Source organism: Anabrus simplex, chromosome 4 (genome assembly GCF_040414725.1).
Source record: "Anabrus simplex isolate iqAnaSimp1 chromosome 4, ASM4041472v1, whole genome shotgun sequence".
NCBI classification, from domain to species: domain Eukaryota; kingdom Metazoa; phylum Arthropoda; class Insecta; order Orthoptera; family Tettigoniidae; genus Anabrus; species Anabrus simplex.
Genome location: NC_090268.1, coordinates 117126532 through 117146732, shown reverse-complemented (window position 1 = coordinate 117146732; position 20201 = coordinate 117126532). Strand labels below are relative to the sequence as shown.

General features: G+C 40.4%; 1 long non-coding RNA gene across 1 annotated transcript in view; it reads right to left on the bottom strand.

Moving 5' to 3' along the window:
- LOC136872473 (uncharacterized) overlaps nucleotides 1-20201 on the bottom strand; it is a 190478-nt gene that overhangs the window by 5527 nt on the left and 164750 nt on the right. The gene's annotated exons all lie outside the window — the stretch shown is intronic.

The window sequence follows — 20201 nt, the reverse complement described above, 5'->3', positions numbered from 1 at the left end:
ACCAAGCGACCGCTGCTCAGGCCGAAGGCCTGCAGATTATGAGGTGTCATGTGGTCAGCAAAACGAATCCTCTCAGCCATTATTCTTGGCCTTCTAGACCGGGGCTGCTATCTCACCATCAGATAGCTCCTCAATTCTAATCACGTAGGCTGAGTGGACCTCGAACCAGCCCTCAGGTCCATGTAAAAATCCCTGACCTGGCCAGGAATCGAACCCGGGGCCTCCGGATAAGAGGCAGGCCCGCTACCCCTACACCACGGGGCCAGCTGGAATCTGAACCACAGGGACAAAATCTTTCATTTCAAATATCCCACATGCATTCAAACCATATCACCTTCGTTAAAAGATCATAACAAATTCACTCGGCAATCACATCAATGTTGGCAACAGTGCATGGAAATTCTCTTTCATAAAACAAACAGTATAATTTCCAGTACAATATCAGGGGAACTCTAAAGAAGCCCCCCCAAAGAATGCACCTTGCAATTTTGATGTCATGATCATTTTTCATGGTGTGGGTTACTGTAGTCAGGTCCTAGTTTGTGAACCATGGGCAATGGCTGAGTGGCCTAGTAAGTAGTCCTGAGAGTCGGGATAGGAGTTGGCATCTTGGACATATCCTGAGTCATGGCTCTCCTTGAGCCCAGGTGGCTAGGACTATAGAATTCACTGGAGGTCATTAACCTCAGCACGTTCAGAACATTTTAAGCAACCCTTGAACCTACGGGAGTAAAGGAGTCCGAGTTCCATCTGACAGGTGGGGAACTCCTTGGAAACAACTTGCAACAACATGGAATTTGATGGGAACTAGCAATATTAATGGCACTTATGGAAGACTTTTTTTTTAAACAATTTCCTTTAAACTACAACGACACAGATAAGCCTTATGGTGACGATGGGATAGGAAAGTGCTAGGAATGGGAAGGAATCGACCGTGGCCTTAATTAAGGACAGTCCCAGCATTTGCCTGGTGTGAAAATGGGAAACCATGGAAAACTATCTTCAGGTTTGCGGACAGTGGGTTTCGAACCCACTATCTGCCAAATGCAAGCTGATAACTATGTAACCCAAACCATGCAGCCACTTGCTCGGTGCTTATAGAAGAAAGGAGGTAGAACCGGTAGAGTCAGCAAAAAGGATGCAACTGGATTAGAAGTTAATGATATTCAAGTAAAGGGAGATAAAGAGGAAGAGATAGAAAATTATACAGTGTACTTAATTAGTGTTAAAAAAGGAAGGGCACAGTGTGGTATAAGACTGTTCATCAGGAATACTATTGCATACAACATAGTTTCTATAAGGCACGTAAATGAGCGAATGATGTGGGTAGATTTAGCAGTTGGAGGAATTAGGATCTACCCATGTGAGGGTGTACATGAAGATGAATTTAACAAGTTTTATGAAGCACTGAGTGACGTTGTAACTGAAGAGAACTGTCTCGGTCTATTCACCATATGAGGGTACAGATGAATATGAAGTTGACAAGTTTATTGAAGCGCTGGGTGTCAAGGTCAAGTAAGGATAGGATAGTGCTAATAGGCAATTTCAATGCAATAGTTGGAAATACAACTGAAGGACATGAAAAGCTGATGGGTAAATGTGGGGAAGATATGGAAGCTAATACGAACAGGTAGCACTTCTTGGACTTCTGTGCTAGTATGAAATTTGCAGTTACAAATACATTCTTCAAGTCTAAGGCTATTCATCACTACATACAGGAGAGTAGAGGCACCAGATCCATCATAGACTATATCATAACTAACTTTGAATTCAGAACATCTGTTAGAAATGTGTGGGATTCTGGGAATTTTTCTATAGTGAACTACCTCTAGGCCTAGAATAAAGGGAAATCTATCTGAAGACAACCAGGGATAGAAAATCTCCAAGACAAGGAAATTAGACAGAAGTACATGGTTTGAGGCCTCCCATAAGTCCAACCCCTTGTCCACATCGTGGCAGGTGGGCAACGGCATGAAATAGGGGACTGTCTGTAGGGGTGATGTACAGCGGGGACTGTGTGTGTCCCAGGACCGCTACGGTACCTGTGAAGGCCCTTCAGGAACCCTGAAAAGTGACGGCTAACGGGGCTCTGGTGAAGTCCTGAATGGCAGATGTGGCAGAGAAGGAGACCTTTGGAACGGCAAATCTGGCAGACGAGGCAACCCTTTTCCCTCGGGGTTGAAGAAATGGGGGAAACCACTGCCTTGTGGTGAAGAGAGATCTTCAAAGGCTAAGGGAGACAACCCCCACAGAAAACGGCAGGCTTGGAGGCTCAGGTGGCAGCCCCACCACCAAGCTCGGGTGCTGTGGGCTAATAACTCACACATCTTAAATGCACTTATTAAAGAAACTGAAGTGAAATGAAACCGGATGTGTCACCGGTGGTGAGTTGATAGTCGGCGGTATCATTTTTGATTTGACTAAAGAAATAAGGAACTAACATTTTTGAAGAATTCGACTAAAATTTTTGTTGTTGTAAAAAAAATGTAAAAATTTGTGTGTTTTATTTTTGATGAAGTCGTATTTTAAAGTATTTTCAGGACTCACTGAAGAGACAATTATTTTCTTAATCATTGACATTGATATTGGAGATCTCCAGTAATATGTTTTTTTTGTAACCCATTTTTGTACCACCCTGTAGAGCCACGTGGAGGCTTCGATCACGAAATCGCTGAGTTTCGCAATCGAAATCTCTAGAATGATTTTCCCACATTACCATATTTGGTGCTATAATTCTATTGGTGAAAATAACACTAATTGGTATTGGTCAAACTTCGGATCGAAACATAGGTAGCTTCCCTGATTGGCTGTTTGAGTATTTCCCAATTTCCGGCTTTTGGCTCCTTAGCAAGAGCAAGGCTCTGTTCAGCGTCTTTGGTTTTCGTACGTCGTAACGATCGGACGCACCTTGTAAGGTGGTCCGCTCACCGGCTCCAGTCATCCCGGGGTAAGCATGTTTTCTATTTTCAAGTGTTAACTTAAACTGTAAATTCATTCGTTCGGAGTTTGCCTTAGACCCTGGTTTTCACCGCTTTTGATTTGTAATGCCGTAGTTTGTCAACTAGGCATACCCTTTATTTTGGAGGCAATTCATTTTATTAATCTTTTGTGAATATGTAAACTTTAATTTTTTTTCTTCCGAGTTGCCTCCAGTAATTCCGTATCAATTTAGTGTACACCTGTTGAGCTTTGCGTCCCTCACTGATGTGTATTAGGAGAGGACTGCTTCTCTATAGGCCTCTGCGCTAAATTTAATTTCTGTTGTTCCCTTCCCTTGTAACATTTTTCAATTTGCCTTATATGATGTTTGTAATTAGGTCATTGTTCCCTTTAAATTTTCATTGTAAATTTCAACATCGAAATTATGCTCACTTATTTAAGTGTCATTGTAACTTTGTGTAAATATTCACTTTCCTGAGAGAAACATTGATAGGAACCTCGTGGTTCGATTTGATTTTTTAATTTAATAATGTTATCTAACCTTGTGCACTTCATACCTTGATTCAATTCTACATGTTAAATAAATTTGACGAAGGGTTAATGTTCTCACGTTTCTTTCCCTACAACGTCGCGTAAGGTCTCGTCCTCTAGGGTTTCCCGGCCTGCTTCCCATACTTCCTTTCTCTAGTTGTCATGTTGGTTATCCTGCGAAGCCACATGTGTGTAAAAGGTAAAATGTTTTCCTGTTTGATCATCGGCTGATGCCGCTCTATAAGGTTTGTTATTTTGCATTATCAAATAATTACGTGTTTTAAATGTATCTTGTATTATGTGCTTCCTTCTGTTTTAAGGGGGGGGGGGTTAGATCTGGTAGCAGAGCGTGGTTGTAGAAGAAAGAGATGCGAGAGCAATAACCCTTGTCTAACCTAAAATAACCGGGTATCATCTTCTAACATAATTTCTTGTTAACATGTCTCGTGTTGTCCCTGTTCCGTCCCATTTGAGGAAGGAGGAATTAGTTTACGAACTTCGTATTCGTAAATTGGATTCAACAGGAAAGGTTAGGGATGACGCGAGCTTGTTAAAGCAATCTCTTAACGAAACTATAGCAGTACCCAACCTATCAAAAGACAAAGTGTGTGCATCTTTGACCCTTGTTAAAGGTAAATTTACTGAATTCGAAGCTATTCTTTTGTCCTTTTGTTCCTCTAAACCGTCTGATGCTCAGTTAACACGTGTGAAAGCCCAAGTCCAGCATTACGTGGATAGGATTCGCGACCTGTTAACTCTTAATTTATCCATAAATGAGCGACAGGAATGTGAGTTGTTGTTATTAAAATTTTCCGGCATTTTCGATAAAATTATAGACTTGATAGAAGGCAATGAGTCGTCTAGCTCCAGTTCTGTAGTTAATGTGTCTGCTCCACCTGAAACATGTAACAGTGAAAAAATCTCGGTATCTACTGCTTCACAATTTAGTAATGTGGTAACTTGTAATAATGTTCCCCTGCAATCTTCTGTTATATTTACAAATGCTTCTCTGCCTGTGAATAATGCCTGTGATGGTTCCTTTACACAAGTTGGTACGTCTACTGGTCCTACGAGAAATGTTAATTCTGTGTCCTTACCTCAGCCTTTGGTTGCGACCCAAGTGGTTTCTCTTCCTGTTGTGCAAAGATATCCTCATGTCCAAGTGTCACCTGTAGCAAATACTTCGGTAGTGTCACAAATGTGCGAAAATGTTTCGCAGATGCGAATATCTGTGCCAGTTTCGATGCAATCTAGCTGTAGTCCTAACCTCACTCTTAGTACACCCACCCTTTCCCAGGGACGTTCAAGTCAGGATTTCTATACAACTGTGATGCCTTCTATTAATCAATCCAGTCCTGTTCAGGTACCTACTACGCCTGCTGTTTCTCAAATGTTTGCTAATTTTCCTCATCCGTTAACCGCTCTATTTAAGGGCTTATCTAAGGTCACCGCTAATTCAATCGAAGAGATTCTTACATTTCTGCGTTTCTTGGTTGAATTTAAAGATCAGTGTGTTGTATATGCTTTAAGTAGTGATAATTTCTTCCAAGTGTTATATCCTCATGTATCTGGAGCTCTTTCTGAACATATCATAAGAGCTATTTCTGAAAAGTGGACAGTTGACCAATTTCACGCGCATGTGCTTGAGTTTTTTATTCCTTCCTGTGCATTGTCTTCCTTGCTGCAAAAGCACTATTTTCATGTACAGCATTTGAATGAAACATTGTCTGAATACATTCAGGACATTAAATTCAATGCCAGGATTTTTATGCTCAACTATTCTGAGTCTCAGATGGTTGCTAACATTGTCGAAGGTCTTGCACCAAGTTATTGACCGTATCTTGCTCTGTCACCACGACCTGCTACGTTCGCTCAGTTGGAAGCTATCACCGTTTTGGCTGAAGGCATTAGGTATGCCGACCAGTTACGCGTTGCGTTAGCCCCTCCTCCTATGAGCATGTCTTCTCAAGTCACTAGTACCATTTCTACTTCTTCCAAACCACGTCATTCACGTGCTTGCTATAGTTGCGGTTCCACTGATCATTTTCAGTGGAATTGTCCTAAGATTGGGGCCTTAGGTAATTCAAAACCTTCCATGAGTGGTCAGCTTCAAAATTTCCAAAGGAATTGTCCTAAGATTGAGCCCTTAGGCAATGCTAATCCTAATGTGAGTAGAGTTTCTTCCTCCTCTAATTCTTGTAGTTACTGTGGGTCAAATAGACACTTTTCTAGACAATGTCCTCGCAATTCTTCCGGTTCTGGGCGTTCTGGTAATGGCAATGCCAGATGACTAGCCGCCAATTCTTGTGCCAAACCTTATAGTGTACCTTCTTGTTTCGTCTGTTATGGCTGTCAGTTAGATGACGATGTACCCCATCCTGTAATTAATGATAAGCCTCAGTCTGACCCTACTATCAATTTTCCACAATCTTGTGGTATTTCTGCTATTCCTCCATGTAAATTACCTTACATATGCCTAGAAGTGAATAATGAACCTGTTTGTGCTTTAGTTGATTCTGGAAGTAGCCTCACCTTGATGAGCGAAGATTTGTATAATTCTGTAAAATCTGTTTGTAAGTTCCCTTCTTTAAAACCGGTGTCTTTAACCTGCCATACGGCTAACTCTAATTCATTGAATGTGATTGGAAGTCTGGATGTCAAAATTAGAATATGTAATTTCACATGGAAAATGTCTGTGCTAGTGGCAAAAGATTTATCTTGTCCTTTCATTCTCGGTGCAAATTTTATTGCCAAAACTGGTATTGTTTTGGATCTTCAATATAATGAATTCCAGTTTAAATTTTCCGTTAGGATCTTTAAATTGTGTAACCGTTCTCCTACCCTTCCTTATCATGTTAGTGCTGTCTCTGAGGACACAAGTGAAACAAAAGCTTTTGACTTTAATCATTTGCCTGATGACCAGGCCAACCAACTTAGGAATCTTTGTGATAAATTTCCTGATGTGTTCACCGACAAGTTAGGGGTGACCAATGTTTTGGAATATAAAATTGAAGTTACTGATAATGTACCTGTTCGTTCTCCTCCATATCGATTGTCGCCTCCCAAGATGAAAGCCCTTAAGGCTATCATCGACCAAATGCTTGCTGATGGTGTAATACGTCCTTCTAAATCTGCGTACTATTCTCCCTTATTTCTTGTCCCTAAACCACAGGGTGGTTTTCGGCCTGTAGTGGATTATAGAATGTTGAATAAGCAAGTTGTGCTTCAATCTGTTCCTCTTCCTGACTTACACTCTTGCTTCTCTTGGTTTGCTAATGCCAAAATTTTTACCACTTTTGATTTGAATCAGGCATATTATCAGATACCTCTTGCTGAGGAATCCAAGCATCTCACGGCTTTTGCCACTGACTGGAACCTCTATGAATTTGAGCGCGTACCGTTCGGACTGGCAACGGGAGCCGCTATTTTGACTCGGCTGTTGGATAACATGTTGTCAGACATTAAATTCAAATTCGTTTATAATTATCTCGATGATTTAGTAATTTTTAACAAAACTTTTGAAGAACATCTCGTTCATCTCAATGAAGTCCTTGAAAGACTCCGTAAAGCAGGACTGACCCTTAAGGCTAGCAAGGTTACTTTTGCGCAGCCCCAGATGTCCTTCTTAGGACATATTGTGTCTGAAAAAGGTGTCTCGGTTGATCAATCTCATACTGCAGCGATTCAAAATTTCCCAACCCCTAAAGATGTTAAAGCTGTAGCTAGGTTTGTTGGCATGGTCAATTTCTTCCGTAAATTCATCCCTAATTTTGCTGAAAGAGCAGCTCCATTGAATGCTTTAAGGAGGAAGGATGCTAAATTTGAATGGGGTGATGCTCAACTTGAAGCTTTCTATGATTTGAAATCTGCTTTATGTAACGCTCCTGTGCTGGCGATGCCAGATTTTTCTAAACGTTTCATTCTCCAGACTGATGCCTCATCTACTGGTATCTCTGGTGTGCTCCTTCAGGAATTTGAAGATGGACGCTGTCCAATTTCTTATGCTTCCCGTAGTCTCAATCCTGCTGAACGCAATTATTCGATCTATGAATTAGAAGCCTTAGCTGTTGTCTTCTCCTTGGAAAGGTTCAGAATGTACCTCGAACACCTCCCATTTGATCTTGAAACTGATAATCAGGCACTGAGTTGGGTACTGGCCAGGCCAAGGAGGACTGGTCGTCTTGCGCGTTGGGCAGTACGCATCTCAGCTTTTCAATTTGAAGCTCGTCACATTCGTGGAACTCAAAATGTTGTTGCTGACAGTCTTAGTAGGATGTTCTACCCGGGCAGCTCTGATCCTCAATCAGAGCCTGCAGATCCCTCTCCTGAACAAGTTTCGGCCTTTGTTAATGCAGTGTTGACCAATTCCCCTTTCCTTTTCAAAGATATTTCTAAACATCAGGAAGACGACCTTGAATTGAAAGTTATTATTGACAGAATTAAGTCCGGTGAGCATGTCAAACCCTATGTCATTAAGAATGGTGTTCTGTGTTGTCCTGCTCGTGGTCGCAGAGACCCCAAAATTGTTGTTCCAGCTAATTTAGTTCCTGCTCTTTTCAAATATTTTCATGAATCCCCTGTTGGTGGACACCTCGGTGTATTGAAGACTAGAGAGAAAATCCGTAAACACTTCATTTGGAAATCTATGGATGGTGAAATCCGCACCATGGTTAAATCTTGTAAAACCTGTAACATTAGTAAACCCGCCCCCAATACCCGCCTTGGTCTGTTGTCATCTGAGCAAGCTTCTCGCCCAATGGAGAGACTATTTATTGACTACATTGGACCGTTCCCGCGTTCACGGACCGGCCATCGTTTCATACTTGTGTGTGTTGATGCGTTCTCGCATTTTACGTGGCTGTTTCCTACTCGCATGGCTAATGCTAATACTACTATTTCTTGCTTGAAACAGATCTTTGCTTCATTTGGACCCTGTCAATTTCTGGTGAGTGACAATGCTAGAGCGTTTACATCTGTGCAATTCCATAATTTCTGTTTTGACCTATCTATTTCTCATGTGACTACCACCCCTTATTATCCCAGGCCTAATTATGCTGAGAGAGTCAATTAAAATCTAAGATCTGCTCTTATTGCCTATCATTCTTCTGACCATTCGAAGTGGGATTCATCACTTAATTGGTTATCATTTGCTTTCAACACTGCCGTTCATGAAAGTCACAAGCAGACTCCTGCTTCATTGATGCTAGCGTTCACCCCCAATTCTCCACTCTCTAATCTGTGGTCTATTAACGATCTTCTACCTGATGTCGCTAATCCAGAAACGATTCGTGCTGCTTGGCACCGCGCGCGTAAGAATTTGAAAGTATATTACGCTAAAGTTCAACGTAACTATAATCACGGGCGAAGACCACACAATCTGTCTGTGGGTGACCTGGTTTATGTAAAGACTCATACTGTGAGTAGTGCTGCGGATCATGTTATTAGTAAGTTGGCCCCCAGATTTCGAGGTCCCTGCACGATATTGAAATTTTTAACTCCTGTGTCATTGCTAGTCAGCGATCCTGAAAAGAAAAGGATCAGTCGAGTCCATTTGTCGGAAGTCAAGATCCCCTAGTTATGAGATGATGCTCTAGTATCTATTAGTAACTTAAGGACAGTTAGTTGTAAGCAAATTTTGGGGTGTATATCCGGCCGGATACTTTGGCAAGTCTAGAGGTTATTTAAGATTTTAGTTGTAATAAGTATGGTCATTTGAGATCATATTAGGTAGATTTTAGTGTGTTCTTTAGGTTAAGGTTTTCATTCATTGTCATAACTAGGGATCCCTTGTAAAAATTTCTGGTATTAAGGTAAACTCCAATAAACCTTCCTAATTTTATTTGGTCTCTTATGTTTGATAAATTTTTAATACATGCTTGCCCTGGGAGGGTTTGGAATTCCCAAAGATTTGGGGCGAGGGTATCTTCCTCGCAAGAATATTCAGTTCCTATTATTATTATAGTAATAGCTGTTTATATAAAAAAAAAACACCCTTAAGTCTACGTTTCTCTTCTGCATAGCCGAGGTTATGCCTTTTCCCGTATTTCTTCCTTTTCTGCTGTGGTTGATCCCTGTTCCAGTGATCACTATGACCTGGTCCAGACAGGGAACCTGTCGTGCCTGTTGTAAGGGGCATTATAAACTCCTGACCTGTTTGCATTCAACCTGGGAGTGCATTGTCGCAGAATTCCTGGTGGTGGCAGTTGTCCAGTACTGCGCCATGCCTTACTACATGTTCACTGTGAGTTCGCTATGCGAGTGAACTATATGAAGCGTCATTGGAGACCCTGGTTGGACTGAAAAGGGAAACCATGTTGGCAGGCGCGCAATGTCAGCGATCCTATGGACAGCAATACCTGTGGTCGAGCTTAGGAAATTCTGCTTACTAGATACTTGTAAAAGTTGCATCGAGATGTGGTTGATACGCGTTTGTATCAGTGTGTGTTCACAAAATTCAGACCTCCAGTTAAAATCGCCATTTAATGTAACATTTAAAAAAAAAATTTATTATCGAGCAGAGCTTGAGTTTCGGCGGTGGAGGATGTCACCGGTGGTGAGTTGACAGTCGGCGGTATCATTTTTGATTTGACTAAAGAAACTAAGGAACTAACATTTTTGAAGAATTCGACTAAAATTTTTGTTGTTGTAAAAATTATGTAAAAATTTGTGTGTTTTATTTTTGATGAAGTCGTATTTTAAAGTATTTTCAGGACTCACTGAAGAGACAATTATTTTCTTAATCATTGACATTGATATTGGAGATCTCAAGTAATATGTATTTTTTGTAACCCATTTTTGTATCACCCTGTAGTGCCACGTGGAGGCTTCGATCACGAAATCGCTGAGTTTCGCAATCGAAACCTCTAGAATGAATTTCCCACATTACCATATTTGGTGCTATAATTCTATTGGTGAAAATAACACTAATTGGTATTGGTCAAACTTCGGATCGAAACATAGGTAGCTTCCCTGATTGGCTGTTTGAGTATTTCCCAATTTCCGGCTTTTGGCTCCTTAGCAAGAGCAAGGCTCTGTTCAGCGTCTTTGGTTTTCGTACGTCGTAACGATCGGACGCACCTTGTAAGGTGGTCCGCTCACCGGCTCCAGTCATCCCGGGGTAAGCATGTTTTCTATTTTCAAGTGTTAACTTAAACTGTAAATTCATTTGTTCGGAGTTTGCCTTAGACCCTGGTTTTCACCGCTTTTGATTTGTAATGCCGTAGTTTGTCAACTAGGCATACCCTTTATTTTGGAGGCAATTCATTTTATTAATCTTTTGTGAATATGTAAACTTTAATTTTTTTTCTTCCGAGTTGCCTCCAGTAATTCTGTATCAATTTAGTGTACACCTGTTGAGCTTTGCGTCCCTCACTGATGTGTATTAGGAGAGGACTGCTTCTCTATAGGCCTCTGCGCTAAATTTAATTTCTGTTGTTCCCTTCCCTTGTAACATTTTTCAATTTGCCTTATATGATGTTTGTAATTAGGTCATTGTTCCCTTTAAATTTTCATTGTAAATTTCAACATCGAAATTATGCTCACTTATTTAAATGTCATTGTAACTTTGTGTAAATATTCACTTTCCTGAGAGAAACATTGATAGGAACCTCGTGGTTCGATTTGATTTTTTAATTTAATAATGTTATCTAACCTTGTGCACTTCGTACCTTGATTCAATTCTACATGTTAAATAAATTTGACAAAGGGTTAATGTTCTCACGTTTCTTTCCCTACAACGTCGCGTAAGGTCTCGTCCTCTAGGGTTTCCCGGCCTGCTTCCCATACTTCCTTTCTCTAGTTGTCATGTTGGTTATCCTGCGAAGCCACATGTGTGTAAAAGGTAAAATGTTTTCCTGTTTGATCATCGGCTGATGCCGCTCTATAAGGTTTGTTATTTTGCATTATCAAATAATTACGTGTTTTAAATGTATCTTGTATTATGTGCATCCTTCTGTTTTAAGAGGGGGGGTTACAGGATGGATACCTCGATGACGAACTTTGGCCCCAAATGGAAAATGAGAATTGGCTGTTGGAATGTTAGAACTTTGACAAAAGAAGGTAAACTAAAGCAGGTTGAGAAAGAGATGCAAAATTATGGCTTGGAAATTTTGGAGAGATCATGACGCAAAATGGGAATACATTTATTTATTCTGGACAGTCTGGGGAGTATGCTGAATGGAGAAATGGAGTGGGTATGTTGCTAAATAGGACATCCAAGAAGAGTTTAATTGAATGGAGTCCCATCTCAGACAGAATGATGACAGCTAGATTTCAAGGTAAAATACGAAATGTAACAATAGTAGTTTGTTATACACCAACAGAAGTATCTGATGCCAACATGAAGGATCAATTTTATCATCAGTTGACTGAAACTATGAAGAATATAAATAAAAGAGATATTGCTATTATTATGGGTGATATGAATGCGAAGATTGGATCAAATAATGAGGGACTAGAGCATGTGATAGGGAAACATGGATTAGATGAAATGAATGATAATGGAGAGAGATTTGTAAATTTGTGTGTCAGCCAGGAAATAGTGATTGGAGGGACAATCCTTCCTCACAAAAGGTGTCATAAGGTTATATGGGTATCGCCAGATCACAAAATAGAAAATCAGATTGACCATGTAGCTATTAGCATGAAATTTAGAAGATCATTGACAGATGTGAGGAATAGAAGAGGGCTGATGTTGGTAGTGATCATCATCTAGTAGTAGCTGAGTTTAAATTGAAAATAAAGCCTGCATCGAAGAAGTTTGCAACAAGAAAAAAGAGGTTCAACATACAAAGGTTAAACAGTGAAAAGAAGAGGAAAGAATTTAGTCTGGAGTTGAAAAATCGGTTTGAAGTCCTTTCAAATCTCGAAAAAGAGGAAGAGTTGAGTGTGGAAAGAACTTGGGAACATGTTAAGAACACTTATATACAAACATAAGAAAAAGTCATTGGCTATAGGAGCTATCAACAGAGAGACTGGATGTCTGAAGAAATATGGGACTTATTTGAAAAACGAAAAGAGGCAAAAACTAAAGTAAACCAAAGCAGAACAAGGCAGCAGAAGTCAGGAAATATTCGGAAATTGACAAAATGATTAAAAGGAGTGTGAGAAGCGATAAAAGGAGATGGATTGACCAGCAGGCACAAATTTTTTTTTTTTTTTTTGCTAGAGGCTTTACGTCGCACCGACACAGACAGGTCTTATGGCGACGATGGGATAGGAAAGGCCTAGGAGTTGGAAGGAATCGGCCGTGGCCTTAATTAAGGTACAGCCCCAGCATTTGCCTGGTGTGAAAATGGGAAACCACGGGAAACCATCTTCAGGGCTGCCGATAGTGGGATTCGAACCTACTATCTCCCGGATGCAAGCTCACAGCCGTGCGCCTCTACGCGCACGGCCAACTCGCCCGGTCAGGCACAAATTGCAAAGGAAGCTGAGAAGAAGGGTGATATGAAACAACTCTATACTATTACAGGGAAGTTGTCAAGAAGAGATTATAGGAAGAGTAAACCAGGAATAAGCAAGGAAATATTCTGTTATCACAAGAAGAACAATTGAGAAGATGGCAAGAGTATTTTTCAGAAATTTTAAACAAAGATAATGGAAATGAGGAGGAAATGCAAGAAGTAAATGAAGGCTTAGATAATGAAGACTCAAGAATAAAGCTAGATCCCCCATCAAGGCATGAAGTTAGGTTAGCATGGAAACAATTAAAGAATGGTAAAGCAGCAAGTATAGATGAGGCGTCCAGATGCAAAATGCAGTAAATCCACTTTTGCTCGAAAATGAGTTGTTGCCACCATTTTGTTCTCTATGCTGTCGTCTGTTGATTAGACCCTTAAAACTCAAGCAAAACTGCTTCCGTCTGCTTTAAATCACACCCCGAAAACAGCCTACAGATGCAAAAGTGTGTGTATCCACATCTGTTTGCAAATCAAAACTGAGTGAATCCATTTTCATCATAAAGAAGCAGAAATTGGTGTATCCTGACCAAGCGCCATTACTTAAGGTGGTTTGCAGGTGCAAAACTAGCTTAATACACACTGTGTCCTGCGTTTGAATAATGCTATTTTACAAGCTTTTTTCTCCATGGATGTTAGTTCTGAGCTTGTGCACAAAGCTAAGGCAAAAGCTTTTTATGATGAACTGAAAGTTGAGGACAATGGTGAAATAACCTTCACATTTGATTGCCAGAAAAACCTTACATTGCCTAAGTTGCAAGATCAAAGTGCTTATTATACACGCCAAATGTATGTGTACAATTTTACGATCTGCCAAGGCCCATCGGGTGTGTGGAAAAACCAGGGAACCGCATTTATTTACACTTGGAAAGAAACCGATTTTGCAAAGGAATCTAATGAAATTGTGTCCTGTGTGCATCACAGGTTAACATCAACAGATTTGAATGGCATTCACACCATCCACAGCTGTGTAGGGCAAAACAAGAACCAGACAATGCTGGGTATGCTGTGCTTTTGGCTAACACAAGAGGCTCCTGTCAGAGTGAAACGGATGAAGATCTTCTATCCAATGGTTGGACATTCTTTTCTACCACCTGATAGAATTTTTGGTCGAATATAAAAAGTTCTCAGGTCGAAAGTTACTGTCATATTACCGAGTGAGTACCATGAAATATTCAAGGATCACGGAATAGTTTTCCAGCTGTGAGCAGATGTCGTCAATCGGTGTTGGAAAGATGCAGTTGCTGATGTCGTCAAGCCCTGTGGTCAGTGTCACTTCAAATTTGCTCCTGTAAAAAGGGTTGTGATCACCAGGAGTAAACATGGAAATGCACTAATAAGAGGTGAAGTGGCCTACAGAATGGACGCTGGTGAATGGAGAGGGATATGCAGACGTGGCAAAGCCTACTCGTCTATGAAGCCTAATGTTATCCAGATTGGAAGAGCCTTAAAGGAAGTGAAAGTTAGGGACATTGATTTTCTGCTTAGAAAGCATTTCGGGGAGATTTGGGAAGAAAACAAAGGTCTTTTTTTCTATAAGAATCTGATGGATTCTCAAACAGCTGTGAACAATGCAGAGGAGGACTCAGAGTTTGAAATTCATCCAGAAGACAATGAGTTGCCTGTGTAATTTCGATGGAACAGTACAGGACTTGCAAGGTTGCGGCCTTTTTACTTCTTGCAGACTATCATTTGATATCATATGCTATGTAATCACACTTACTTGTAGTCAATAAATAATTTATTTTTTCATTTGAACCAGCATTCAGGCATCTTCTTTCCAATTACGTTGTGATAATATCTCTACAGAAGCAAATCTTCCTAGATCCATGAAAACAGGAGCAAAACTCTGTGAATCCAAACAATTTTAGGTAATAACTAAAAAAATAAAACCCCAATATTTTAAAGATTGTCATAAAAAATAGTCCTTAACCCGCGAGTGGTCGCTAGTGAGACTTTCTCTCACATTAAAATAAATGTGACATTTTTTCACAGTTTTGTGGGGCGTAAGGCTGAAATTTACCACTGAAATCAAACGCAAGTTCTACCTTATATATTTTAGATAAAAATGAAATAAGGAAAATGAAATAGCGTATGGCTTTTAGTGCTGGGAGTGTCTGAGGACAAGTTCGGCTTGCCAGGTGCAGGTTTTTTGATTTGACTCTCGTAGGCGACCTGCGCATTGTGATGAGGATGAAATGACGATGAAGATGACTCATACACTCAGCTCCCATGCTAGTGAAATTAACCAATTATGGTTAAAATTCCCGACCCTGCCGGGAATCGAACCCGGGACCCCTGTGACCAAAGGCCAGCACGCTAAGCATTTAGCCATGGAGCCTGACATAAATATGAAATGATTAGCTGTTTATTAAAGACACAAATTGCTACTTAAAATAACTTATGCAATGTACATAAAAATAACTTCCGTCCTGGAGTTGTAAAAAAAAAATCTCACACATGCATTATATCTAGTAACATTTACGTAAAAAGCAAGGTTTCTGAACACAATAACATTTTCAAAAACAAGAAGTGCTCATAATACAAATACTAACGCTTACAACAGGAGTAAGTTTTCCGCTCCACTTCAACATAACACCAACGCCATAGGTCGCGCGATGAGAGAAACTCTCACGCAGCGCGCACGGACATATAGGAACCTTTGTTCTGAATAGGGGAGTGGGTGCTTACCCTTCAAATGTGAATCACTCTACTCACGACAGTTATAAACTCAGTTAGAAGAGGGAACAGTTACCTCACTTTCATCACTGTGAAGTAATATCACAATAAAAAATAATGTGAGAGAAAATCTCATATAGCGACCACTCGCGGGTTAAGTGAATATAAATCTACAATGAAAAGGAATTTTGCATATCTGCGAGCCAAAGGAAGTGAGACGTTTTTCGTATTTCCTGAAAAAAAAAAAATGTTCTGGTGCACTCACAGCATTTTGCTTCTGGACGCCTCAGATAATATATATCCAGAAATACTAAAAGTGGATGAAGAGGCCACCATTAATTTGCTGCTACCATTACTGGGGAAAATATGGAAAGAAGAGAAAATTCCAGCTGATTGGAAAGAGGGCTTGATCGTGAAACTCCCCCAAAAAGGCGACACCAGAGTGTGTAAGAATTGGAGAGGAATAACACTACTGAGCATACCAAGTAAAATTCTCTCTAGAATTGAGCAGCATCTTCAAAAAGAACACGCTGGTTTCCGTAGACAACGCAGCCGCGTTGAATAAATACGCTAAGAATAATTCTAGAGTAAAGTAATGAATGGCAGGCCACATTGTACTTGACATTCATAGACTTTGAGAGAGCGTTTGATTCAGTAAATAGGACCATAATGTGGAAGACCTTGGTGAAATATGGAGTACCGGATAAGATCTTGAATCTCATGAAGGCAATGTATGAAGGGTATAGATGTAAAGTAGTACATGAGGGAAAACTCTCAGATTATGTGAATGTCACAAGTGGAGTTCGCCAGGGGTGCGTTCTTTCACCAACAATCTTTTTAATGGTGCTCGATAATGTTATGAGAAATATGTTGTGTGGAAGGAAAAGAGGAGTACAATGGGGAATGGGGGAAAGACTGGAAGATTTAGAATTTTCAGATGATATTTGTCTTTTGTCTTCAAGAATTAGTGTTATGAAACACAAGTTAGAAGGATTACAGAAGAAAGCTGAGGCTCAGGACTCAATATAAATGTTGTTAAGACCAAGGAAATGAGAGTAAATGCTAAAATTGATGAAAGATTGTTTGTGGCAGGAGAAGAGACTGAAGAGGATAAAACATTTACCTACTTGGGAAGGGTAGTGACAAGAGAAGGAGGGGCGAAAGAGGATGTGAGAGCCAGAATAAGCAAAGCAAATGGAGCCTTCATGCAGCTGTATACAGTATGGAAGAATAACAACATTTCAAGGAAAACGAAAATAAAAATTTTCAATACAAATGTTAAATCAGTCCATCTATATGCTTGTGAAACTTGGAAGGTTACACGAACTATCACTAATCTCTTGCCGACATTTATAAACCGCTACTTACAGCACATCATAAACATCAGATGGCCTGAAATTATATACAATGACGAGCTATGGAGAACAACACACCAAGTTCCAGTCGCAGTGGAAATCAAGAGGAGGAAATGGAAATGGATGTCATTCTTTGACAAAGCCAGCGGGATCTATAGAACGCACAGCATTGGAATGGAATCCGCAAGGGGCACGGAGGAGATGTCGTCCTAGGAAGACCTGGAAGAGGACTGTAGAGGAGGAGGCTCTTGAAGCAGGGAAGACCTGGAAGGAAGTTAAAGCATTGGCAAGTCGACGACCATAATGGAGACGTTTCACGGATGCCCTAGGTTCCATTGGGAACGAGAGGAATTAAGTCAAGTAAGTCGCATGGTTTGAGACATGTGTAGAATCTTTTGGATGTGGAAAGTGTTTGTAGAATATTTTATTTGTAAACCAATCCTTTAGTAATACTTACTGTATGATCTGGAGTGTTGTGCTAGAATATTTTATTCATACTCCATTTAGCTACCTAACCTGTACAGTAAGCAAGTTGCTTTAAGTCGCACCGACACAGACAGGTCTTTTTTTTTTTTTGCTATTGGTTTTACGTCGCACCGACACAGACAGGTCTTATGGCGACGATGGGACAGGAAGGAGGTAGGAGTGGGAAGGAAGCGGTCGTGGCCTTAATTACGTACAGCCCCAGCATTCGCCAGGTGTGAAAATGGGAAACCACGGAAAACCATCTTCAGGGCTGTCGACAGTGGGATTCGAACCCACTATCTCCCGAATACTGGATACTGGCCGCAAGTAAGCGACTGCATCTATCGAGATCGGTAAAACCTGTACAGTGTAAAAAAATTGTTGTAGCATATTTTATTTGTAACTATTAGATTATTGTTCTATATTAACTGGAACAGTCCAGAAAGGTTGTGACGCAGACTTTTAGAACAGAGTGTGTTGGCCTTTGTCAGTTGTGGATTCTAGAAATATATCTTTACTATTCTGGAAAATGGAAGGTTTGCCATCGTATACGTTCTGGAATGTTATTTAAACATCGCGACCGAAGAAAGAGTTGTGATTGGTGACTCTGGGTGGCGATAGGCGAGCTCCTGTGTCCTGATTGGTCACTCGGTAATCGCTCCAAGGCCAGACATCCCTTTTTCAAGGGAGCAAGGCAGCATTTTGTGGTCGGTCTTTCATTCTAACGTCAGTCCTGCTGTGTTGACGCTTGTCAGCGTGTCCTCGCTCTAAGGATGGGTGGCCTTACGGTAAGCACTGTTGTTTTCTGTCCAGTTTTAATTTGCATTTAATCTTCACTGGTGTTGTATCACATAGGAGATTGCCCTAATCGCCACTCAATTGATCAGATGTTTTGAAAAGCACGTTTAATTTCACTCTAAAATGTATTAGCATATTGTGTTTCCTTTTACCTTCAAGACTGTATTTGTAGAACTTGATTTGTGCTAAGATATGTTTGGTTAATTTCGTGGTCTAAGGCAAAACTCTTGTCAAGGAACATCTAATTTGTGTTTCTCATAGAACATCTATTTGTATTTTGCAATTTGTGTATCTGGATTTTGTGCATAGCTGAATTTGTTTGGAAATTACTTTGTAATGTCGATTTTCGTAAATAATATTTTGAAAACCCGAGATCACCGTTGATTTTTTGGAAAACCGCAACCTTTCCATCCCCATGGCCTTTGGTAAGGTATCCCAGTCTCCTTTCCACGTTCCTTGTTTATTATCGTAAAGTTGCCCTCACTGATATTTACTTGATTTGTATTCGGCGCAGTGCAGTGCAGTTCATCAGATGTTTTATTGTGTGTGTAAGGTTTAAGGTACCGTGTAACTGCATTTGATTTTCCTCCCTTTTACTGTGTGTTGTGTAGCCACTGAAGTAACGGTTACAGGTTATAAGTGAAAAGTTCCAAACAATACACAGTAAACAGGTTCAGGATATAGAAAGAAAGAGAATGGGTGTTATACAAGGATGCTGTAGTAGAAATAGCAAGGGAACGCCTAGGAACAACTGTGTGTAAAGATGGGGAAAAATCAAACATCTTGGTGGAATGACGATGTAAGGGAAGCTTGTAATGGTCAAAAGAAGATGTATCAGAAATGGCTCCACACAAGGACTGGTGGAGACAGAAAAAGAATGAAACAAATAATTGTTGAATCCAAGAAGAAGTGATGTGAAGATTTTGGTACATAACCTGGAAAGGCTAGGTCAAGCAGCAGGTAAACCTTTCTGGACAGTAAGGAAGAATCTGAAAAAAGATAGGGAAAAGGAAATAAATAGTATTTTGGGTAACTCAGGCAAATTTATAGAAGATCTGAGGGAATCACTGGACAGATGTACAGCATCTGCGTAAAATGCTTCTTGTCATGCAGAACAAGTAAATACTGCCCTCAACAAAACAGCCAGAATAGTAACTGGACATTTACAACCAACTCCTATAAGCAAACCCAATTCACTGTTAGGCATAGCTCCACCTTGCATCCGTAGAAGTGTGGCTGCAGATGTTGAAAGACCAAAACAGCATGACAATGTTTGTCACCAACCTGCTCCTCAGAGACTTCAGTCACAAAACAGCTTTCTTAGAACAACTCCAACGTCTTGCTCTCCACAAAGCTTACAAGGTGGAATGAGGAACAACATATGCCACCAAATGAGATAAAAGAAGAACTGCCACCAGGACAAGACTTGCCGTATATCACTTGGAAGTCTCTCAACCGTTTACGTGTTGGTGTTCCCAGGTGTAATGGAGTGGTAACTCCTTCATGCATCAGGAGACATACTTTGTGAGTATAGACACACTCAGAATCAGGTACCGGTACATCTATTACTCTACCCAAATATGAATGACTTGTGCTCCCAAGATCATCTGTAGGCAGTCAATACCTACAGTATCCTTGCTCCTGAGTTCTAGAAGAATACCACATGAAAGAGTACCACATGAAATACACATTTTAGTTTTGCTACAATGTCATGTTTTCTAATATTCATTCCTTTATTCAAGATGGGTTTAGGTATATATTAATATCTACCGGTACCCTATATAAAGGACTTCACTGTTTATGTAGCCTCGGAAACCTGACTAAACAGTGTGCCAGCTTGTCGTTCACTATGTGTTGCAGGTGAAAAGGCAGCGGCCAGACTTCCATGCACCGAGAACTGAGACCGGCTGCTTCAAACTTTAGCATTCGGAAATGGTCCTAAAAATCATTCTGGACCAAAACCATTTCTACTTCT